Source organism: Cyanistes caeruleus, chromosome Z, assembly GCF_971803275.1.
Source record: "Cyanistes caeruleus chromosome Z, bCyaCae1.hap1.1, whole genome shotgun sequence".
Lineage (NCBI taxonomy): Eukaryota > Metazoa > Chordata > Aves > Passeriformes > Paridae > Cyanistes > Cyanistes caeruleus.
In genome coordinates, this window is record NC_141732.1 from 50530978 (window position 1) to 50556558 (window position 25581).

At 37.5% G+C, this 25581-nt stretch overlaps 1 protein-coding gene and 1 long non-coding RNA gene across 7 annotated transcripts in view; one reads left to right on the plus strand and one right to left on the minus strand.

Annotated features, from left to right (window-relative positions):
• The window catches only part of TYRP1 (tyrosinase related protein 1), a 135416-nt gene extending 129077 nt beyond the window's left edge, over positions 1-6339 (minus strand). For 2 of the 6 annotated variants that reach the window (XM_086867420.1, XM_086867417.1), the window contains exon 1: positions 6195-6339. The gene's annotated coding sequence lies outside the window, so the exon portion shown is untranslated. The remainder of the gene's footprint in view (positions 1-6194) is intronic. The other 4 variants (XM_023943606.2, XM_086867419.1, XM_086867422.1 and 1 more) reach the window with 3 other exon arrangements.
• A 358-nt stretch (positions 6340-6697) lies between these two features.
• Positions 6698-25227, plus strand: LOC147648437 (uncharacterized). The gene is made up of 5 exons (XR_015280219.1): positions 6698-6782; positions 12021-12150; positions 20829-20905; positions 21212-21800; positions 21874-25227. It is a non-coding gene; the product is annotated as an uncharacterized LOC147648437 (long non-coding RNA).
• Positions 25228-25581: the final 354 nt, after the last annotated feature.

A 25581-nucleotide genomic window follows, 5' to 3' on the forward strand; every position in this document is an offset into this window, starting at 1 on the left:
TGTCATGACCATTTTTATTTTTCCCCAGAAATTTCTCTGATAACAGTATTTCTTCTGGGATTTTTGTGTGCATTTGTTTATTTTTAGGTTGACATCACCAAAGAAGCAATGCCAGTTATAAGAACAGAACATTGTTTTGACAGTTTTTCTGATTGCTATCATGATTCTACAAAACCTCAGAGACTGTGACTATCATATTCTTAAGCAGGCCTTGCTAATTATATTTCAGGCAGTCAAGAGCATAGATTTCTTTTTGTTATTGCAGTAGGTTAAGGTGAATCATAGGAACAGATTATTATTTTGTTCCAAGTGTATTAATATGTTTGGAAATGGGACTGATATAAATTTTGGCCTTAAAAATATATAAATGTATACTACAGACAGGGTGCAGAACCAAGAAGGTCAGCCCAAAGTTGTTATCTTAATTTTATGTTTTATTTGAAAACACAAGATAATGTATAAATATTAAATCCTTTATCTTTTCATAAATAATTCATGAAGGTAGAGACTCATGTAAAGAATGAAATAACAGGGAAGAAATAATAATACCATCTTAAAATGAATTTATGGCTTGCATAAGTTTTCTTTTATTTCTTTTAGTCATGAATAGGATAGTGTCAGATTTAAAATACTACATTTACTGGCTAAATATTCTGCTTGACTATTAAAATGTTGAGATTTTAGATTCACGCAAATACATTTTATGATAAAAAATGTTCTTAAAAGTCTTCACCAGGGGGTTATAAATAGCTCAAGGACTTTTTTTCATCTAGAAAGCTGTGCCGTTTTAATTGGAGGGACATTTGTATCAGGAGGGTGAAGTTGTGGAGAGTGTGGCATAAAGGAAATTAACCTTATCTTAAAAATTTTGTCTGAATTCTAGGTGGGAAATCAACAAAGCCTTTTTTTTACCTTCACTTCTCCAATGTATTTCATTGCAGTCGCAGTGGCAGCTATTTTTCATTATGTTGGGATATATGAAACCATACCTAAAGTGGGGCAAGAGAAGTTGCTAGATATTTCAGGACTGGCTGGGCAGGGAGGTGAGAACCCATGATGAAGTCACACTACAGGGGATGGTTTGCCTTGTGGCTGTGCCTAAGGCTATAGTGTTTGGAACAGTGTTTAAAGGGTCAGTGTGCAATTTAAACACAAAAAAAACCTCCTAGATTTACCTTGTCTTGGTTTTATTTTTAAACTCTGTCAAAACCCACAGCGCAGAAATTTTTTACTGAGCCAAGGGTTTATTTTTCTCCTTCTCTTCTTTAGTACTGAATTTTTAGAAGTCAGCCAGACTGCAGCTAAGTTGCTGGACCAATAAAGATATTATCTTAGATGAGACAATTTTTATTGTAAAAGACATTTCTCTCTCTCCCTCTCTTTCTCTAATTTTTGTACATACAGCAGTTTTGGATTTAATTGGTGGAATTGCATTTTATTTATTTTAAAATACTGTTGGCTGGAGTTTTTTGTTTTATTTTGTTTTGCTTTTTTAACCACACACTTGATCCAAAAGGAAAAAATATGAAAAGGATATCACCAGCACTAAAACTTTAATATTTTAATTACCTTTAGTTCTGAGAGCAGGATTTTAAGAGTGTTCTGCTTAGGCTAAATACAGAGCTACGAAGCACCAGGAAAACAGAAAGGAGAGAGTTTTTAGGTTAAGGATGCTCACAATGACATCCTATAAAGTAAAGACAAAATAAAATACCTGGTTTCAACCCCTTACACACCCTGGTGTCTGCAGCACCTAAAATACATCACTGTTCCTTTTACCTGCACACATCTTGAAGGAGATTTGGGTGCTTGAAATGAATGTCCATATGCCAAAAGGGAAGCTGTGCTAGATTCCCTGGTTTTCTCAAGTTTTTGTCCTGCACACAAAGCATAGGCCAGTGTAGTTTGTGTGGATATAGCACTTTTTACCTTTAAGACAGAATACAATTTATAAAGACTCATACGATCACTAATACCAAAAATTTGAGAGCTACCATTCAGATTTATTTCCAACAGTACAAAAGTAGAAGAAAGAAAGGAAAAAAAACAAACCTCATCAGACAAATGTAGATAATTAAAATAATTATATGGATAAATGCAAAAGTTTTAATTCCCACACATTATAGAAAACCAAATATAAAATACAGTGTAAAAAATGTAACTCTTGTCATTATGGCTATCAGGATATCAGGAGGATAAAAAAGCAGCAACAAATGAAAACTGAACTTAAATTATAATTCCAATGGGAAAAAATGGAATAAAGGGCATCATAGTGATGATGCTACAACTATTACCGCTCACATATTCAATAGATGGTGGAATTTTTTCTAAGAACAAAGAGGTAAGTATCATTGGGTACTATATGGTTGAAGGACACTACACTTTCTCAAAGACTGGTAGAAAATAAATGCTGATGGAATTTGGATATTTCTTTCCTATTTTGACTACTCTCCAATTTCTCTACTAACTACTTGCATGACATGTCATGCTGAAGACCATTTGTTCCTTGGTGTTAAAAGTTATTTTTTAACAGAATTCTATGGTTCCAGTAGAAAAGTGCATATGCAAAACCTTCTGAGCATTTGTTTCATAATTATCAGCAACTGTCATAATCTCAAGCCAGAGACCTAATTTTCTCTTTCTAATCTTATGTAAAAAAGTAAAACTATATAGAAATATAGTTCTTCAGTTCTACGAGCAGCCTCCATACTGGGAAATACAAGTGTAATCTGCAGAGACAAGAAAAACTAGATTACCTTGAAGAAAATGATATGAATTTGTCAATAGGTTATAGAGACACAGAACCCAATTACTTGAGAGGGCTCAGGGTGCACAAAAATTTATGGAGCCTTTTGTATTTGGAAAACACAATTTTCCTTCAAGCACTTATATATTTTCAGAGGTGGTCCTGTGACTCTTGAAAGTGGAAGATTTACATAAGGCCCGAGGCTCACTAAAAATCTGGATTAAATCCAATTCTGAAAAACAACAAAGTAATTTTAGAAAATGACCTCTTACTGGGATAAATACAATAAGAGGAATTCCATAATTATAATAATTTTCTCTTTTTCCCACTATCCTACTGAGCTCCATAGTAGTACTCTTCATATGTTCACCACCAATCTGAGCAACATGAAGAGAAAACAATCTGTTTGCTTCCAAAATAACAAAACTTATTATTAGCTAATCCATAAGGGAGAAAGCTGTACAGCTGCTTGTCATACTGAATCTGTTTCAGCTTTTACAATGTTTTATTATATCTTGTAGGTTGCATTAAAAATCCCAAAAAACAACCAAAACAAAAATATCCCTTAATCTAATGTAAACAAATAACCAAAACAAAAAAAAAACACTCCAAAAACCCAGTCTACTGTGGTTCTGTGTGTTTTGCCTAGGCTTGTTTTGCTGGTTCACACTAGATTCTGTTTGTCTAGGGAATTTGCAGAGGCAACTGACAAAAACAGTGGGTTTTTTTCCTCTCTATATACTTCTGCCCATTAGCCTACAAAGCAAACTATGGTTTACACTGATAAAAGAAAAAAGGGCCTCTGTACTACTTTAAGTGCTGCTTTGCACACAAAGCATAATCTCATGGAAGTACTAATATGTCACTTCTAACCTCTTGCATAACAATGAAATTAAGGAACACCAGCTGCCTGTGAAAAAAGGAACAAGAAAGGTGCATTTTGTGTTTGAGAAGCTTTTGATGAACAGAGGTTGAATAATTTCTGCTTTTCTATGCCTGACAATATAAGGCAATATTATGTTAGGTACTGAGCAAATTAAATGCACTATATCCATGTTTCAGTAATAATCAGTAGGAATACGAAGGACTCAGTGATTGTGAAAAGTAACAGCATAATTTTTAAAGCAGAAATGCAAATAAAAGGAATTTTTAATTAGTTATTAAAAGGAGCCATTATTTAATTTATTTACTACTATTTCACGTTTTCACATAACTTACTTCTTGTACATTACTTTAAAAACTCTGTTACATACATGCACATTGGTATAACACATTCATTGCAGAACTAACAAATCTGTTAATCTACAGGAGGAGAAATGTGTTTCAAACAAATTAATTTAGCTTTCACTCAGGCAAGCCAGCAGGTCTTGCACCATTGGAGTGTCTTTTGAACAGTCATTACAAAGGTTGAGGTTGCAACAGAAAAAGCCACTGGCATTTCTTGAGGAGAGAACTTTTGTATAAATTGTGTGGACATAAAGGATCTAATAACAAACTGCAAACCAGACCTAGAAAATGCACACACAAGCTCAGCAGATAATTTGAAAAGCTGACTGCAATAGATCATGTGTCACCATAGAAGCTAAATCAGATTCAGTAGAGTAGAGTAAGTTTTACTTCTCCCACATAGATTATTCAATATTATGTCTGGTTATTTTCAATGCAAACAGTTTATTTTCTCCCCACCGCTTAGCTGTGAGTGTATAAATGGTGCTGCTATGGAGCAGGGTGACAGAGAAGATGGACAAGCCAAGATTGGGTAGTGGATGGAGAGTACCACCTTTTAAACAATGGACACTTAACCATTGACAAACCTCACTAGAACTTTTTTTTAGTAGATACACTGTTTCAACCTATCTCCTCCACTACAGCTTGCTACTGGTACCTCATGAGAAAAACAGTCCAGATGGAAAGCTAAGCTCAAACTGGAAAAAAGAAGGAAACCGATGCTAAAATTAAAGCTTTCAGGATGTGCCATAAGAAGAGTTTTCTTGAAAAAAGCCTTAGTAGTTTCTTAATTTGATTCAGCCCAAGAGCTAGAATGACACATTATTAGTTACCCTGATTAAGGCCTGAAACACTATGTCAAGTTTTCAAATTCAAATCAGGCTGAATCCACATGAAACATTACACTCAATTCAAATGTATCATTGCCTTCTTCCTATAAAAAGTTCCCAGAAATTTCAATTTATAAAAATACTATTATCCTCATTTATATGCTTATATAATTACATATTTATTTTGGTTTTGGTGCAGGAAAAAATTTAATATCCAGTTTCTCAAATAACATGCAATGATAAGATCATGATATTAGGAATCAGTAAATGTGTGTGTAGAAACCATGTCTTGGAGTTATCTGATGTGAGCAAGGATACAGTCTATTTTTAGAAGCTTACTCTATTGCTGTAAAATTAGCACTTCTGCTATAGTCTTTCACTCCCTGTTCACATTTTTTAGATTATAGCTTACAGACTAGAGGTTAAAGTTGTATGGGCAAATCAATACTCTACAAGGTATATACAGTGTCTATACAGTGCATATGTATAACTGTAAGAGTCATTGAATGTCCACTATCACTGAATTTGTACAGTATTGAGCTAATTGCAGAATTGCTAATGCTTTAAACATAAATTAAATTGTCTTTTGCTCCCTACTATTTAATCTTCAGAGTCAAAAGGGTTAAAGTTGGAATCTGAGTTAAACTTCAGAAGAAATTAGGCATGATGAGTTGAGAAAATGCTGCCATGACATCAGAAATGCATATATCAAAATGCTAGTTGTAACATCATTATTTCTAAGGAAAGGGAGCTATTTTCTTCTTTAATTTTTGTGTATCAGAATTAAACCTTTAAAGGAATTGTAGTATTTACTGTTTTTCAAATGCCAATAAGCATGTGTACCGCATGAAAACTAGCATTTTAAAAGATCCATGGAGCTGTGTTTGCTTTACCCATCACCTCTCTCCCATAGTGCCCATCATGGTTCCTGCCTGGCTGTACTGGAGAGATGATGACAGTGAAAACCTTGTTAAAGACATTCTACCACTGAAACAAATTTGATTCAGCCAGCAGCACTTTTGTGTTCGAGGACTAAAATAAGATGGGTCTGGTGCAGTTCTTTTCTTAAGGTGAATTGACAGCTGTGATAGCAGGTGGCTTTTTTTTATTATTATTTTTTCCTATCAAAAGCTTTCCTTTAGGACTGAAAAGAACAAAGGACCTCTCAAACCACCGTTTGTTCTGTTTTTGTATGTTTTACAACAGCATGTATTTCGCTCACTGAGTATTGCAAATGAAGCCGGTTATGTCTTTCAGGCAGAAATCTCTCTCCCCCATTTGACATATTTCAGGGTCAGAACATACCGCTTCTGTGAAAGCAGAACAGAAGAGCACAGAAACAAGGAATTTTAATCAGCGGGGCGAATCTTTAAATACTATATCCAGCCTACCTCCACGTGGAGGAAAAAGCATGACGTAATGCTCTGGCGAAAGAAAAAGGCGAGGGCCGGAGCCGGCTGGGGCGGCTCACCCGGGTCGGGCCGGGCCGGGGCAGCGCCTCCCTCACGGCCCGGCCTCCCTCACGGCCCGCGCCCCGCCCGCCTCGCGCCGCGCCGCCAGGTGGCGCCCCCGCGCCGGGAATCGCCCTGGGCGGGCCCCTCACCGCCGGGCAGTGAGCGATGGAGTGCCCGGCCGCCCGGGAGAGAGCGATGGAGTGCCCGGCCGCCCGGGAGAGAGCGGGTGCTCGCCCCGCGGGGCCCCAGACCAGAAGTGCCCGCTCGGGAGGGACTGCCCGCCCGGGGGTGATTGCCCGCCCGGGGGTGAGTGCCCGCCCGCCGGCTGCAGCCCGGGATTGCCCGCCGGCAATACCCGCCTGCCGACCGCAGCCAGGCCGGGCCCGCGCCTCCTGCAGGCTGCTTCCCAGCAACCTGTAAATGCAAGGGCGCTGCTGGTCCTGTGAACAAGGGCTGTCTATGAGTGTGGCAGCCTGTGCTCAGGGAAACACAGCGCTCCGGAGCTGTTCGGGAAATTTTCTCCTGGTAGGTATACTGTACAGCATTGCAGAAACTTACACGGGCTGCTAACACGGGGTTAAAAAGAGCATTAAAAGAGCCAAATAGCTACTAGCCTGTGTAAAGATTTTATGTTAACTCCCCTAGCTCCTGACTAAGAGCTCCCCCTCGGCTCTCATGAGACCCCCCTCGCCTTGGAGTACTGTTGCCAGCTCTGCAGTCCTCGGTGCAGGGAAAGGTGTGGATATGTTGCAGCAAGTTTAGAGGGCAGAAAATTTATCAAAGGGCTGGAACAGATATCCTATGAGGAAAAGGTGAAAAAGCGGGTGTTTTATCAAGAGGAGAGAAGGTTTTTGGTAGTGAGAAAGTGGATTATAAGAAAGATTGGGTCAAACTTCTTAGCAGGGCCTGTAGCTATAGGAGATGAGGTTGTGGTTTTAAACTACAAAAGAATATATACTGAAGAATTCTTTTATGAGGAGGGTGGTACAGGTTGCCCAGAGAGGTCTTAGATACCCCATCCCACTGAAGACATTCAAGGTCAGTTCAGACAGGGCTCTGAGTTATCTGATGTGGTTGAAGATGTCTGTGGCCTTTGCGAGAAGTGGTTGGACTAGGTGACCTTTAATGCTCACTTCCAAACCAACCTTTTCAGTGGTTCAATGGTTCTGTGGCTGTGCTGCCACTTGACATGAACCTGAAAACAAATGGACTCTGCTCTGTCTTACAGGAGGCATCTAGTTGTGTGTGTCACTTTTCAGAAACTGTAGCTGCTAGCTGAAGGAAGCTATTGAAAGTACTTATGGTGGTTGCTAGCGTAAAACTATTTATGGATACCATTACACCAGTTCCAGATAATGTTACCATTTACAATTAGTATGACATACTCATAGAACTTTACTTCTGCAAGATCTTTCCATTCTGTCTCTACCACAAAGGAATTATCTGCTGTGTACGTGACATCTCTTTGCATGGACTGGCTAACCAATTTGTACCAATAGACCCACTGAATTACCTACTATGTTGTGCTTTTTCTGAGCATGTTATACTATGATAATAGCGTAAAGAAAGAGAAGAGGAACAAAAGCATAGATGCAGAATAAGCAACAGAACTAAAGAGGTCTGAGCTAATTTACTTTCTGTAAACATGCCGTTCTGGCATGTTTCACTCTCCTAAAATAACCAAGTTGTTGACAATATTTTTGCTTTAGGGAGAGGAGAGACCTATTTCCATTCTCATTTAAAGAAATTAAGGGGCAACATTTGTGCTTATATCTGGAGTATTTTATCTGCACCCTGAAGAGTTTTCCATTGTTAATGCCTGTTGCACTTGTTGTGCTAAGTACAGATGCATAAGAATTAAGTATTAAGTACCCAGAATGAACCCTCTACTCTAGAAAAAAACAAACAAACAAACCCTCAATTATAATTTAACACAAAAGCAGGATTAAACTTTTCAAACCTAGGTTGTTTGTGAATGTGAAAATAGGTAGTAATTATGTATAACAGGAATGCTAAATAAATATGCAAAATATCTATGATATTATTACTTAGGGCTTTAGTTAGTCATACAGAGATATGAATATGTATTTAAGTGTTATAGTTCTGTGGATATTGTTAATGGGCAGCTTCAGGGGGATGCATGTCTTATCACAGGGTACAAAATTCTCCACACCTGGGACTTCTATTGCCTCTTTCCCTCCTTTTGTCTTATAGACACTATAGAAGAGTACTGGGTGGTATAATGAGTGATTAAAGGGCACTTGTGACATAAAGTGTTTAATAAGCTGAATGATCAATTTTCATGATGCTTATCCTGCCTATAACACCTAATTGAAATATATTCATAGTGGAAAAGCTCCTGTGTCTTTGTTTTAAGAATATTATTTACAGCATTGATTCATACCTTTAATCTTCTGTTCTTCCTTGTATTTACTTGCTCACTTTTTATTCTGGTTTCTTCCTTTTTCTCTTCAGTTTTCTCTGGTTTTTCACATTCACCCACATCATCTTCAGCTCTCTGACATTTCAGTCTGTTGATGCACACAAACATTCTGCCAAAACAAGTTAGCTAGAAATAGGGCCATCCTTAGTGACTGCTCCACTTTCAGCACTACATTGTACCAACTGTGATTGACAGAGCTCATGCTGTCAAGCCTAATAGTTCCTAAGTGGTGATTAACTGGGCTAGTGATACACAGATGGGGGCTGATGGACACCTAACTTTCCGCTGCGTTAATCCCACCCAGGTGCAGATCCTTTACTCTTTCAGAAATTCCACACTGGAAAATTTACTATGATTTGGTAATTATTGTAGTGGTATGGTTCATTTTGCCTCTACTCACCTCAGTTATGAGCTCTGCTGAGTCTCACCCTGAGGAAATATAAAATGCGGGAGCTGCATCAAGTCAAGACAATGGAAGCAAAACATCTGCAATGAATCTGCCAAAAGTCTGATGCTTTGTCTAAACAGTATGAAATGGCAACTCAAGTTATGGAATTTAGGAAGCAAGTACTGGACCTGTGTTCCAAGAACATATAAGGATGTTTTAAACGATGTTACTCTCCTGGGCAATATCTTTACATCATGCTTTTATTCTTTTTCTTCTAACGTTGTCTGCTTTGTCCTACCATACTGTAATTATTCAGACAATACCAATCCAAACTCTAATAATACCCCACTTTTCATTGTCTTTTTCTATCTGCATGTTCCTAAAAGTAAAAGAATAATTTTGAGAATTTTTTTGAGCCTTACTCTGTTTCCGTATATCGCTGTAAGACTTCATTTATATTTAAGAATATTGTTTTTATTATGTCTGCTGATGGATTTAGTCCTACACAAAATATTAATGGTTTAAACAAAGTTATGTATTACAGGATGACAGGAAGCATACAAAGGTGTTGCACAACACCAGAATACCTGAATGTGCTGCATGCCCAGATTATGTCATAAAGGAGAATCTGGAGCTGGCATGTTTTCTCACTCAAAAAGAATCTAAATAACCATTAAAAAAATCTTTCTGTGAAAGACTGTGAAATCTCTGGAATAAGACTCAGAAGATGTAATGGAGTTTAAATTTCTTGCACTGCGATAGCCTTGTGACCCACTTTGGGTATGCTTATAGTACAGCTTTGATTAAGATCAGGCATATATTCTCAATACAAGAATTGCTATCCTGTGGTTTGCGTAGTCAAGTGTTTATTCTTAAAGTCCACAAAATGAGTACTTCTCAGATGAATTTGATAGAAATTTTCGATCAAATGAAGTTGGTCAGGCACTTCTAAATTGCACATACAGCAGTTCAGCTTGTAATTAGCTAAAGTCCCTGGTTCTCTGAGACATGTAAGCTGTCTTAGATTTATTTTTGCTGGTCTTTTCTTCACAAGCTGTAGGCAGTGTTCCCATGAGGAGATGGCTGTTCATTACCTGACCAAGAATAGTTCAACATGGAGCAGGACCAGAAAAGACTCTGAGATAAAGTTTGCATTAATAGGAAATTGGAGCAAGAAATGTATAGATGAAAATCTAGAAATATCTCCTTAGGAATACAGTTTACCAGGCTTGCTTTAAGGGCCAGAGAATTCAGTGAGTTTTGATGTTTAAATATCAGGCTAGCATTACGTCAAGTAATTTTCTTGACCTAGCAGTGGTTCCAGGAATTCACTTAATGTCAATGTCAGATATTCCTCACTAGCTCTTCTGGTGTACAGCAAACCTCCTCTCATGTTGTGCTCCTTATAAATAAATGCAGACGGCCTTTAACAATTGTGATGATTCAGATGATCCTCATTTGTAAGCTAATGATAATATTTCTCTGACTGAAAGATTTGTAAGGCTATGGTCTTTGACATTTGTGACATACATAACAGCTATGCAGGCACATCTTTTGAAAAAGCCTATAAATAGTATAGCCCATTATATCTTTGGCAAGGAGACAGGTTTTTTGCTTTTTGAAAAATCTTAAGTTTAGCAATATTTGGTAGTATTCCCATTTACTTGCCATAGAATTTCAAAGACAAATTAGTATTCTTTTATTCTTTTTAAATTGTGGATTACTGCAGTAAAATGTCATATTTTATGATTTATGTGAAATCTTGAGATTAGCTGCTCAATGCTTTTTGGAAGTTTGCAGTATTCAGTGCTAGAGTTGTAATACCAAGAATATATACTTGAGTACTCTAAGGGCTGGATTTCATCAGCAGAAATACACTTAGGAAATTAAAACAACTGGAGGACAACTGTATTGTTCATGTATAGGGCATGACTGCTGGAAAATGCAGAATTAGAAAATGATTGAAGAAAAGGAAGAAATGCCAGAGAAAAAGCCTGAAGATCAAGCACCTATTTATGAGTAAAGTATTTAAGGCCTCTAAGGGAAAAAGGTCTTTATGAATGAGTAAATTTTATACCACTTAGATTTTGATTTTCCCATAATAGCCATAGTAGTTAAAAACCCCTGTCTTCTTTGAATACTAAATGACTTTTCAGTCTTCTGAGTTTATTGAGAAAAAGTGTTTGTCATATTCTTTTAGCTATTCATTTTGTGGTCTCAGTATTTCCTAGCTGATGTATGTCAAAAGTGTAATAAAGAAGACTGAGAGTTAAAGAGTTTTTAAATAAATATTCCCTTGCTAAATGTATGTCTGCAAAAGTTGATACAGTAGTACAAGTATTCCCTGAAGATAGTGTAATGTGTGCAGTTTTAAGACTTGAGATAATTGTGCCTTAAAAAGACACTCTGTCATTTTTCATTGTACCAAGAAGTATAAGGTGCTCGTAGGGATTGTGCCAATCAAAACAGGATAATACTGTGTTCACATTGGCTATTACTGCAAACTACCATAGTACAATTAAATTCTGATAAAAATATTTAGAATAAAATAGAAAGCAATACTGTACAGGCTAGGAAAACAAAAGTAGAATTTGTAAGCAAAATGGTTGATTGCCCATCAAAACAGATGGAAAGCTCAAAACATAAAATTTTTGCATGAAAATTTTTGAACTATTCTCATTTAATTTTGAAAGAGAAGCCAAACAAGGCTCTGGGTAGTTTTTAAGGTTAGTAGACTTACCAGGTACACTCTGCCTGGTGTTCTTGTTTGTACTACTGTCAATGTATCTGCAGGCTGTGAGATTCACCTAAGAGTTGCTGGTGTTAGTTTTTGTTGCCTCAGATGCATTTCCAATTAACACACATTTCTATTTTAATTCACTTTCAAAGCATTAGCTTCAGGTCATACTTATGCTCTTGATTTTCTTTTCAGATTTTCAGCACTTAAGGGGAAGGATTTATGACATTTATTGCCTTAACTGTTTGACTGGAGATCCCTTTCATGGCTTGACAGTGCTGTGCTGTGTGTAAAATGTTCTTCCACCTCCTTAGCACACAGGAAAGTATGTAAATAAGTGTGTAAGTAAATAAATAAACAAATAAATAAAGTTTACCTAATAAAAGAAGACACTTTACATCTCTTACTTATGTCCTTATGTGAGTTGTATGTATATATTTGTTTGTTTGTTATGTTTTTCAAAGCTGGGAAATGCCTTTCTTTTATAAGTCCCTTTTCCACTAGAAAACATATCAGGTAAGTACTCATTAAAGTCTCATCTAAAATGAATTAGAAAATCTAGATTTGAACTGTGATATTTTCTTTAAAAATGGCTATACAGAAATGTATGACTTTTTTGTCAACATATTTCTTCACTGCATTAAAACTTTTTCTTCAATATAAATCTACTCCTTGGTCATGCCTAAGAAAATCAAATGCACCATACAGCATGCTGCTACGATTGTTGCTAGTAGTTTGAAACATTATTGCTCTGGACTGTAACTGTCAGCAGAAGCTATTAATAGAAAATAGCAAAACCTAAGACACCCTAATATAATGCCAGGGAAAATGCCTAGAATCAGAGAAACCTCTGACAATAGGTTCCTATAGGGTATTATTTTGTTAACAGTGCCAAAATATGCAATAGTTTTAAACTGAACACTGTGGTTAAGCTGGTTTTGTTTGAGGCATGATGCTGTTATATTATCCTGTTATGCTGTAAAAATATGTAATTATAGTCTGTGTTTGTAGATAAAATAATTGAGAGTATAGTATTAAAAAAAAAAAAAAAAAGCTGGTAAGCTGGTTTGAAATGTGATTTAATGTAATACTTTATATACCAACTCATTTGAGAGGGTATGTGATTGATTGTCAATATTTTTCACGTTTCCATTACTGAGCAAGACTTCTGACCTTGCGATTCAAGATTTATATCGTCTGGATGTGATTTTTTGGTTTTTTGGGGTTTTGTTTTATTTTGTTCTTACTTAACTATGATCTTGAGATCTATAAGGTCTATTTATTTCAGAGAATTTTACCATGCTCTTCAGAAATCTGCCATACCATTTGGGATCATAGCAAACTTTATGTTTTGCAGGGAGGGAGGGAGGGAGGGAGGGAGTTCTTAGCAATATGTCAGTATTCATGTAGCTTACATTAGCTATTTTGAAAACTTTTCAGAAGTGGTGAGGATGGCTTTGAGTCTCACAAGAATGGCTGGGACAGGGATACAAACAGAAAAAACTGAGATCATTAGTCTTGGAGCAGTTGATTTTTTCCCCAGAAAACAGTGAAAAGTGGAAATAATGTGATGTTTTATGATGTTTTTCCTAACCCATTTCACCAGTTTGTCCAGAACTCTCTGAATGGCAACACAGCCATGGAGTATCAGTTCCTACTTCATGTTTTGTTTCATATTCAAACTTGCTAAGGATTCACTCTCTCTGTATCCAGGTCTTTTTGGATTTAGTATCAGTCTCCAGGCTATACCACTGGCCTCAAGCTGGACTTTGTGCCTTTGTTTACAACCCTTTTTTTTACCTGGCAGTCCTGTTTTAAATCCACCTTACTGTCCGTCTATGTACCTGTTACTTAAATCAGGTTTATGAGCATACTATGAAAGATTGTGTGGAAAGCCTTGTTACAGTCAAGATAAACATGTCAATTGCTCCCTGCTTTGCCAGTCATCACCTTAGCAGGCATTCATCACTGTTTTGCTTATCAAATGCTAATGTTATGAAACTCACTCATAGAATAAAATTTGTGAAGAATAAAATGTGAAGGCCAGTACCTTTAAATTCATTGTGCTTGGCAGCAAACATTTTATTGATTTCACTTGGTGATGAACATGCTGAAAACCTTATGGTAGTTAGGGCTTTGCAGGACCAGGCCATGTGATAGGCATGGCCACAGAAAAAAAAAATCATTCTCAAAGAGCACACAGTTGCTGGTACCATGTTTTTTAACTGTGTAACACTGCAGAATTTCATGGAAGTTCAGCATTCATCTTCCATCTTCCATAGATTAATTTCTGAACTCTGGAATATCTGATGTGTGGAAAGAGCGAAATTAAAAAAAGAACAGAAATCTTTAGACAGTTACAAATCAAAGTGATATGATGGTGTCATCAAACTAAACTGCCATTAGGCTTCACTTTGACATTAACCTGTTTATGTTGTCAAGGTTAAAAAATAAAGAGTAGGTGTTTATCACTGTAGGTGCTAGCTATTACTTGTCAACTGAGACATGAGAGTTTAAATGTATTCACATTGAATTCAGCAGGAATTTTGCCAATGGTTTTAATGGAGTAAGGGGTTGCCCTTCATTTATAAAGAAAATCACAGAACCTGCAGTGCTAGAATAAGAACTGCAAGGAGGTATAATTTATAAGGGAGATTTGTTAAAACACAGGACCTAATCTTGCAGAGCTAGCACTAGCATAATTCTTTCAACAGTTAATAAATTAGAACAGGGAAGCCTATGGTTCATAAGTAAATAGCATATAAAGTAAGAAAGACATGATGAAAGGGATACAAAAGTTTACACAGAAGATAGAAGCATTCCAGTTTTAGAATGTGGGCTGAATACATATGCATTAAATCATTAAAGCCCAGGTTTTAGACAAAATTAAAAACATTATAAAGAGACAAATTGGCAGGTAATTCCAGTAACAAAAAAAAAGAAAAAAAGAAAAAAAAGTCTAATTTGTGTTTAAATGGTAGTTTCTGGAGGCACAGATGAGCATCAGAGGATAGAAACTTGATAAATCAAACCACTGAGTAATGAATTATTGAAAATCATTGTCTGCATACACTCAATACCTGATATTTGTTAATATACAAGTGTCTGCTTTCTGTGGCCTGCTGCTGACCTGCTGTTTTCCAAATTAGCACGGGTATTAAAACTGTAAACTGGAGATTTTCTTGTATACAAGCTTTAAGAACTCTTCCCTTTACCGAATATGTCATAGTCTGAGATGTGTTCAGCTATAAACCAGTGCCCAGAGAACAAATTAATTAATTTTTTTTTCTTACTTAAAGATATTAGTGGTGCTTGAGATGAAAGGAAACCACACAACTCCTTGAAAAAGTAGGCAGTCTGTGACAGCATAGATGTAATTTGGAATAATAAGAAAGAAAAAATGTAGAAACAAAAAGTATGTAGCCCACTAGTGTGCCACTGCTAGTTTCACTCTTCTGCACTAAACAATCACTTGGAATTTAATAGTGACAGAGGGGTTGGACTCCGCACCCTGTAAGCAGTTAGGAGGCTTTGTACAGGTAAACAGTTCTTTTATAATCTAGTTATTGCAGGACAGCAGAACAATACATATAAGCCAAGTAATTGTGAAAAAATATTAAATAAAACTTTTATACAGATGTGAATAATACTGACCAAAAAAAATGGTTTTTACTAATTTTCAGAAGCTATTCATGAGTCAAATGCCTTTATTTTGGTTCATCAAATATAAACTAACAAGAACAAGTAAGAGTAAAGTTGTTTTTTGTTGTTTTTGTCACCATTTCACATGATGACACTAAATATTGTTGTTACAAATAGGCATATTTTTATGCCATTGCAGTTAATGATAGCTGCACAAAGTGCTGACATTTGATGTCTATACCTGGATGCACTGTCCCTCCCCTAGCCCACTTATTGTGGGTGGGACTTCCAGCTTCCCTTTGCAAGACCAATCATATCCTTTTCAGAAGTGGGAGGTGCTTTGGAGGCAATTACTGTCATGTTGTAGGATTGGATCTTCATCCTCATACTCATTTGAGTGAGCCATTCAGTTTAGGGGATACTTTCTTTTTGTCCCTCCATGGGGCAAGTGATTTGATTACCATGGATACAAATAGGGCAGAGGTATTCAGTGCCTTCATAGACTCAGTCTTACTAGCAAAGGTTGGTGAAGAGATTCAAGCAGAAGAAAGTTGATGCAGATAAAGCCAGAGTTTATTTGGGTGAACTTGACCAATAGTGTATCCATGGACAAGCTTCTTTGAAGGTTTCTCAAAGAGCCGATCAATATCTTAGGAGGGCTGCTCTTTAGCATCTTTAAAAAAATGCAGATTGGACGATGTCTGAGATGATTGAATGAAAAACAATATTACACTTCTCTGTTAGTTTTGCATGGCCTGACTTTTTGGTAGTGGGGGAGCCATGGAGGTGGCTGTTGCAGTGTGTTTCTTGTTAGTGGTGTGTTCTTTTACTACCTTAATTGATGGTTTGGTCCAAATGAGACCCTCCCACCCCATGCTGTCAATCTACCCTGAGTCTCCTGTCAATCTGTCTTAGGCCCACCGCATGCTTGGAATTCCATTTTGGAAATCCCCTAAACTTTGACGCTTGATTAGTCCATGTGACCCAACTTTCCCCCCCTACCTCCCTCATTGGAGGATGATTTTGTGAACCCTGCCTTTTACCCTCCCCAGGATATTTCTGATTAGCTGATGCTTTTTACCCTCCCTTTGAACCACCTCCCTATTTCAGCTGTTGCATGCTCCCATTTTCTGTCTTTTGCCCCCAAGATTCCCCAGAGCAATAAATCCTCTATTATCCCATGCAAAAGACCTCCCTCTCATCCTTGTGTCCTCAGAGTGCAGACTGACAGCCAAAAAGCCGTAGAGCAAGTGCTCTAGTCACACCTCGGGTCATCCTGATCCTGGGGTGTGACCCACTCCTGTCGCAGGCCCAAGTGATAGAGACAGATAAACTCCGGCAAGATGTGATAGGTGGCTTCTGTGAGGAGCTGCTGAAGCTTCCACCATGTCTGGCAGAGCAAATCCCTGATGGCTTTGAAGGTGGACATGCTGCTGGCCAAAACTGGGCCAATGAGTGGGGCTAGTAATGCCTCTGTGATAATGTTCTTAAGAAGAAAATCAAAACACTAGGGGGACACAGTTTTTTTTCTTCTAGCCAGGGAAGAGGAGTAAGTGAGAAGATGTGAGGGAAAACAACATGGAGACACCAAGGTCAGTGGAGAAGGAGGGGAGGAGATGTTCCAGGTGCCAGAGGCACAATTCCTATGCAGGCCATGCTGAGACCATGGTGAAGCAGCTGTGCCCTGCAGCCCTTTGGGGTTCATGGGGATGCAGAGATCCACCCACAGCCCATGGGGGAGGTGCCCATGCCAGAGTGGGTGGAGGCCTGGAGGAGGCTGTGATCCAGTGGGAGACCCATGGAGAAAGAGGGCCCTGCTGCCAGGGTGGAGCAGCCTGTCCTTGGAGGGCTGCACCCCATGGAAGAGCAACCCACACCACAGCAGTTCTGGGAGGACTGTGTGTCTGTGGGAGGGACTCACATTGCAGCAGGTTTGATGGGTCTGATGCTTGTGAGATTGGAGCCACGTTGGAGAAGTTAATGGAGAACCTTCTCCCGTGGGAGGGACCCCACGGCCTCACAGGGGAAGGACACCTATCCTGAAACAGTGGAAGAGGATCTCAGGTGATGAACTGACCAAACCCATGCCCCCTGTCTCCCTGAGCTTTTGGTGAGAAGAAGGGAGGGGTTGGAGGAAAATGTGGTTTTTTTATGGGCTTATTTTGCTTCTTATTATTGTCCTCTGATTTTGTTGGTGATAAATTCACTTTGTACTTCTAATTTGAGCCTGTTTTGCCCTTGGAGTGCTTTTTTCTGGTGCTCATCTCAACTCTTGAACGCTTTGTTATTTTTTCTCTCCTCTTCCCAGCTGTAGCAGAGGAGGGTGAGTGAACAACTTCTGTGGGTGCCTGGCATTTGGCCACTGTCAAACCTTGACAATTTCTAATCAGAAAATACCAAAATAGCTATCTGAGGAACTAAAAACGAGTCAACCAACTTTGATACTAGGGTAGTGTAGTGGTTTTGGTTTGCCAGTGTGTGTCATGGTGCCAGTTAAGGTGGTGGATTGAGCACTGGCCAAATACCAGTACACCCACTAAAATTATTTACTCATTTTCTGCTGTGAGATAAGGATTGGGAGAAGAACAAAAGCAGGTTTAAAACTTTGAAGAGTCTAAAGAAAACTTTATTAACAGAACTACAAGAAGAATAATAAGAATCAGAATAAACCTTCAGAACACTTCTCCTCTCCCCACCTCCTCTTTCCTTTCCCACTGATAATGTAAAGAGACAAAATCTGGGACTTTCAGCCAGTTTACCACCTCTAAAGTAGTCTTTCTTCAGTTCACGTAGGGAGAAGTGAATCACTGAAAAATATTTCTGTGCCTGAGATTGTTAACCTTGATTTGTCAAGACTAAAACATGCTTGACCAATTGGATTTCCTTATCTGAAAAAATAACCAGACTTTTGATCATCAGGAGAGAAATGGGTGTCCTTTACTCCAGAAAAACTTTTGATAATCTACCACAATACTCTGTCCAAGTTAGGATGATACAGTCTGAATGGGAGAAAAAAACCAGATATGTACAAAAATCATGGGACTGTTAGGCTCAGCAGGTTGGGTTGAAATGAGTTGTACTCTACCAGGTTGCTGGTGACAAGTGGGGCAACAAAGGGACTGACCCTGCTTAGCACCTTGATTGTTAGCATGGAGGAGTTTATGGAATGCTTGCATGTAAAGTGTTCTGTAAATAGCAGACAAGGAGGTAGCAGTTGATATGCTTGAAGGCATGGCTGTTGTCCAGAGGGACCTGAAGAAGTTGGAGGAATGGGTTGACATGAAAATAATTATATTCAACAAAGATAAATGCAAACTCATACACCTGGGAAGGAATATATCCTGTATAACTGTACATGCTGGAGACTCACCACCTGACAAGCAGCTCTTCTCTAAGAGATTGTAGGATGTAGTGGATGGTAGGAGCCTGTGGTGTGTCCTGGAAGCAAAGAAGGCCAATAACAACTCTGTGAAAATAGAGGGTTTCTACAGACTAGGGACCATTTAGCCTAGAGAAGACATGGCTTTAGGGAAACTTAACAGCAGCTCTTTGGCACTGACAGGCAATTGAGGAGGCACCCCCCAGTCTGTTCATGTTAGGGTATGGGGAAAGGCTGAGAAGCATCATGCAGAAGCTAAAGCAAGAGAGACTCTGAGTGGTTCATCCAGAGGATGGTTAAGCAGTAGAGCAAAGCAGGCCAGAAAATTTATGTTGCCAATCTAGTTTGACCTCATATCCAGGACAACTAGAGGGAGGTTGAACTGGAGATGTCCTCAGGTTTCCACCAGCCTGAGTTGTGTCCGTGTTCCTATACCATGGTCTTGTTTTATATTTGTGTTATTAGGGACATGTAAAACCAGGGGCAGCTAGATTATAAAAACAGTAGAGGAGCAGTCAGGTTGAACATGCCATTTCAAAAACCCTTAAAGCAGAGACTCCCCTTGCCACCACATAGTGACTGAGTGTCCTGTGTGCTTTGACTTCTTACATAAATGCAGTCTTATGTCAACACCACAGTAAATTAGTTTTGCTTTCAACAAACACTCTCAGTATCTGTACAATAGCAGTATGAAGTAGTTTAATCAATTTAGTCATTTAGTCAGTTGTGTAGGAGAATTTGAGATAGGTTTTGGCATGCAAAGGCAGCTTTATATTTCTTAATAATTTCTTCTGTCGTGATTCAGAAGCTCAAATCAGAAGCCCAGATGTCACACTGAGGAGCTCAAATTCATATTTATGGTTTTGGTATTTGTTGATGTCATATATAAAAAGAGGTTATATGTGGGAATATGTATGTCTTTATCAGTTTGCTCTTCTTGATAATTAATATTATCATTATTAATTTCAGAATACGGTTAAGAAAAAAACACTGAAAAATGTAGTACTTAAAAGTTCGTATGAAAGTCTAAGTATTACAGCTTTTGGTTTTGTTTTGGAAAAAAAGAGGTTCTAGCCCTTCTGAATGTGAAAACAAACTTATAAGTGTCTGAGTCACACAGAGAAGTCTAGATATTCCTGCAAATTTTGAAAGGTCTGATTTATTCCTGACACCTTTATAAAAGTTTGGAATATGATGGCAGAGCCCTGGTCAAAAGTAGTTTGAAAAGTATCAGTAAAACCTTCATAGTACCTTCAAAGGAGGCACTTAAAATGTTTAACACTGTATGTGTAGAAACGGAGGGGGAGTGACATTTCTGTAGTTTCTGATTCCCCATTTATCTTGGCATTTGAAAGTTAAGATAGGAAGACAGCAAATATAAGTTCTGATTGTCACAGGGCGATAATCAATTGTATGGGAGAAATGGCCTGTTCCAGCTTTTAAGTATTGTATTGAGGCAAGCCTCAATTTTTATTTATTTATTGCTTTTTCCTACCTAGGATTGTCTCATTCCTGTAACTCTTGTTAATGCTTCTGCACACATGCACATTTAAAACAATTTTTTCAGAGAGCAGATGTTCTAAGTTGGATTTGAATCCAACTGCTGACAATATGCAACTAGAAAAATAGGATAAACTTTAGAGTCTAACATCTTTTCCTTAATTTAATGTCTTTTCCTCCTCTCCAAACTTTCCCTCTTTTTTTTTTTTTGGCAGGGTACTTTACACATCCTCTTAAACCCATTAAAAACAATCTGATTAATTTTCCATTACAAAATGTAAAAGCTATATGTATTTCCAGTCTATTTTAACTGTATGTAAGTTGCCTGAAACATAATCTGTTAAATTATTTCTGAGCTTGAAAAGCAAGCTGATATCTGGTACACTCATGGTGCTTTTCCATTCAGGGTAAGTAACAAGTACCCAAAGTTAAAAACAGACAATCTAATGGTTTCCTAGCCTTTTTGCTTTCAATATCTACAGGAATGAAGTAGAAGAAGCTGCTGAAAAGGTGAATGGGAACAAAGAAAGATGTATAAAAGGGTTTATCATCATAAAAGGTGAGTGAAATAGAGTGAAAGTTTCCTGCTGTTTCTTGTGCAATTTCAACTGGCCATTTGCCCTAGAACAAATGGATGTGGGGACTGCCCTAATGGAGAAATTACTTTGGATCCTATTGCACAATAAATTAGACAATGACTTGGACATCAGTGTCTGAGCTGACTTTTCTTTTCCTCAGAGTTTTTTGAAGACCTCTCCAGTAATGGTGAATAATAATTAAGTTCCTGCAGAGTCTTCCGTTCTGTATCTCTGAGATCCTTCTTCTTGTAACTGTGACCCCTCATACCCTTCTCTTACTGTTTTAGGGTGTAACTGCCTCTACATTTCTACAGAGGATTCTCCTTCCAGACTTCAGCTACTGAGGAATAAATGATGATGTACTGTGACCTTTTATACTAGCACTTCACAGTCCCATATGAATTGCAATTACATTTTCTCTTTTTGGCATGCGGGGCCCCTCAAGGCTTTACACAGCTGACGATCTGTGGCAGGTCTCTCCTGAGTATCAGAAACAAGATTGCCCAGATGAACAACAGCTTCACATTCAAGTACACAATTATTTCTCATGCAAAAAGGTTTAAGAATTCTTCATGGAAAAATAAAATAAAAAAAAACCCATCATCCAGAGATGAGCAAGACATTAGTTAGTAGCACAAATACTGGCTTTTTCAATTGAAAACCCATTCTACTCCTGCCTTGACTCCTACATTCATAACCCGTACTTATTAAACATCTGTGGAAACTAATAGTTAGTCATTCAGTGATCTAATAAAAAACAGGAGGAGCAGCATATACAATGAAAGGTGTTAGGATTTATGTGTTCCTCTTGCTAAGGAAAATATTTGAAGTGAGTGGGCTTCTAGAATTAAAACAAATTTGTCTGAGAGAAGATAGGTACCCAAATCTGAGACAGGGGATATACTGAGATACCTTGAGAATTAAAATAAATACATCTGACAGAAGATAGATACCCAAATCTGGAGATAGGGGATAAACTGAGCTACCTTGAGAATATCTAGAAGCTGTATTCATATTTGTATTCATTTATGAAAATGTTTGTTAATAAACCTTCCAATCAGTTTAGTAGCAAAACTTGAATAGGCGTCTTGGTCTTGTAATTTTCCTTTGATTCCTGTTTTGTGGATTCAGCAGTACTGGGAGGAAAAAAGTCTGTAAAAAAGCAAGTAGTTTGTTCTAAATGCCCTAGGAGGTTAATGAGATTCAGAAACCTCACAAAAGAAGAGCTTTAAGAATTATATCCATTAACACTCTAAGAAATTAAAACACTACTTCTCTTAGAACTTTTGCATTAAGAAAAAATGTCCTTCCCCATTGTCCGAGTTATATGTGTCTGTAGATAAAAAGTTTTGCCTTGCCATTATTCAATTTGAAATTGCATTGTCATTTGGGGCTTGTGATCTTTTGTTAGCAGACTAAAACAATTCTCAGTGTGTTATAAAGCACATTTTAAAAAAGTGTTCATCAAGTTTGTTTCCTTTTTGCTGAAGGAAAGTAAAAAAAATGCCTGCTAAATCAGAGTATTATCTTTTTAAAGAATAATTTTTTGTTTGTTTGATTTGCCATGTCTTTGTGCTTAATGTGACTGGTTTGTAAACAAATCTCTTGGCAGACCAAGACTAGAGATCACTGCAATATTTTAAGAAAAAAGGAGACATTCTTGTCTACTTTATAGAGCTCTTTTGAAACTTGTATTGTATGGTAGATAAACAAGTGTGAAAAAGCAAAAGTCTGGAATCAGTACAAAAATTAGGTGAAAAATATTGCTGAAAAAGCAGGTTGCTTTTAGAAATAACATTTGACATTCATTTTTGACCATCGCTTTTTTAAAACATGGCTCCAGTAGACTATCTTCAACACTTATCACTGTCATCCTTGTGGAGACAAACATATGTATGCAAGGAGTACTTATTTGTCTTTTACACACAGGAAGAAATACAGCCTTTGAAGGAGCCTTTGATAAAAAAGTCTTATCAACTAAAACAACAACAGGAAAAAATCCATACGAAATCTGTTTCCTGATAAACCCCAGAAAACACATGCCTACTTTGCTTTCCTCACTACATTCTATAGTATTGAAAAATTCCTTAACTTTTTAGTATTTTTATTTTATTTGACTTGATTCACTTGATTATTAAAAAACATTGTCCAGAATATATTATTTGGATGGTAATATAATCTTAATTTTCATGCACATTTTTAGGTTGCATGGCATGCAAATACTAGGGTCTGAAAATAGGAACTTATGTATGCTACATTTTGCTTAAAATACTGTTAAAAAGCACATGAATATTTTTGGTGAAAGTTATTTTGTTCAGGCAAAATCCTGTAATATGATGACTAACATGATAGATCCACCATGTACATGGTAAATTGGAAATTACCTGGAACAGTGATATTATTTGATCTACTTAACAGCTTATCAAAAACCTTAGGATGAGCAAAAAAAGCAAAACTTGATATAAGACCAGAGATAAAGTGATTCAGTGAAAACTGACATGAAATTAGAAGAAAAATCCACCTTTGATAATGGCCTTTTACCTTAATGTGAACTTCCATCTGGCTAGGGAGGCCCGTTTATGAAAAAATGAGCGATCCCAGAAGAAAAACAAATTAAATTACAGGAAGCCACTTCTTACCAGTTTGAGCTAGTTCTGTATTTTCTGCTGAAGTGATCAATTTTCTTTTATTCAAGTTATCATATTATCTCCTGAGAGATTTTCAATTTCTTTGCAGCTGGTGGGTGCTTGGATAAAACAGAGGATAGAATTCAGCTCACATTTTTTGAAGGGCTTTGGTATCTTTCAGGATAAAGAATTCAATGAAAATGTAAGATTATTATGGAAGAAGTGTTGTGAACTCAGAAAGCAATTAAAAAAGACAATGTAGAAATTATTATCAGGTTCATGAACAGAATAATGAAGGCTAATGCATCTTTTACAGGAATTGCAAAATGCAAATGAATAACAATGTTTATTTATAAACTATTATCAGTGTAGGCTGTGATGTGTTTGGAGATATAGCATATTTTAAAGTGAAAGACAGAATTGCTGGAGCATGTAAAAGAAAAAAAATATACTAAATTCTTGATTCCAAGGTTATCATTAGGAATTTTTAGGGTTAATGATAGCCAAGGAAACAACTAATGTCTGTTTATGCAAAAGCTTTTGGTTGGCTTAAATATTAACATGATATATTTCTTATATGAGATTGTATTAATTTTAGGAGAATAAAATGGAAATAAAATCACCTGTATTATGTTCTCTGTGCTAATATTATTCTGAATGAGCCGCCAGGAGAGATTTATCTGAGCTTAGCAATGTCATTGTACCTGATATGGTTATAAGAATATTAAATGAAAGCTACACCTGCAAATGAAAGCTACACTTTGGCAAATCTGTGCATAGAAACTAATTTCTCTTTGAATTTTGTGAAACCAAATTTTACTGAATTGTATTAAAAATCAACACACTTCTGCACAATATCTTTCTCCTCTACACCTCCAACACAGATGTGTGTGGGGAAGGTAAAAGAATTCATCATGGAGTGGTAGAAGCAGTTTTTATATATTATTTTTCTTGTGAATTTTAATTTTCTAAAATAATTTACATTAATTGTGTGCTTAGACCCATAGCCCTATGCTAGGATAGCCTTTGGGTATATGAGATCAAACTAATCTTAAATTGATCTCACTCAAATTGAGCAATTCTATATAGAAAATTATGCTGGTTTAGGCTGGGGTGGACTTGCTTTTCTTCATACTAGCAGCTTTGGCACTGTGTTTTGGATTTGTGCTGAGAAGAGTGTTGATAGTACAGGGATGTTTTTATTTCTGCTGAGCAGTGCTTACGCAGAGTAGGTTGGAGGCTCACAAGCAATTGGTAGGGGACAGTTGGTCCCAACTGACCAGAGGGATATTTCATACCCACAGCATTATGCTCAGCATATAAACTGGGGGGAGAAGGAAAAGAGGTCTATTTGAAGCGATGGCTGTGGGGATAGAACTGTTTGGGGCTGATAATGAACCAATCTTGGGCATCAGTTTAGCAGGTCTGTTCATATATGGCTATGCTTCCAGAATATTCTTAGTTCTCTCCCCTGATTGGTTGCTGTTTGTCACATTAATTTAAATATTCCTAATCTCAGTCTGTCATTGGAACCTTTCTTTCAGATCCACCCTCAGATCTTCCCTATATATACTGTTGTACCCACCCTTTTTTTGCCTGTCATAGTTGACTCTATGCTGTGTTCACCTTCTGCCATTTGTTATTTTGCCATTAAAGCAGTTTTACTTTTTGGGTCACCCAGTGGTGCCTGTCTCACTTATTTGCCACATCACTCCCAGCCGGCCCGGGTCTGAGGTCTCGTAAACTGAAACGCAACAAATGGCTTTTGTCATCCCAAGTCACTATTACTCGTTATGGAGCCCTGCTTTCCTGGGGACATCTGGAAACCTGCCTGCCCATGGGAAGTAGTAAATTAATTAAATATCTTTTTTTGCTTGCATGCATGACTTTTGCTTTACCTATTAAAATGACTTTATCTAAACCCATGAATTTACTTAAGTTTACTCTTCCAGTTCTCTCGCCATCCCACTGCAGAAGAGTGAATGAGCAGCTGTGTGAGGCTTAGTTTCCATCTGAGGTTAAACCATGAG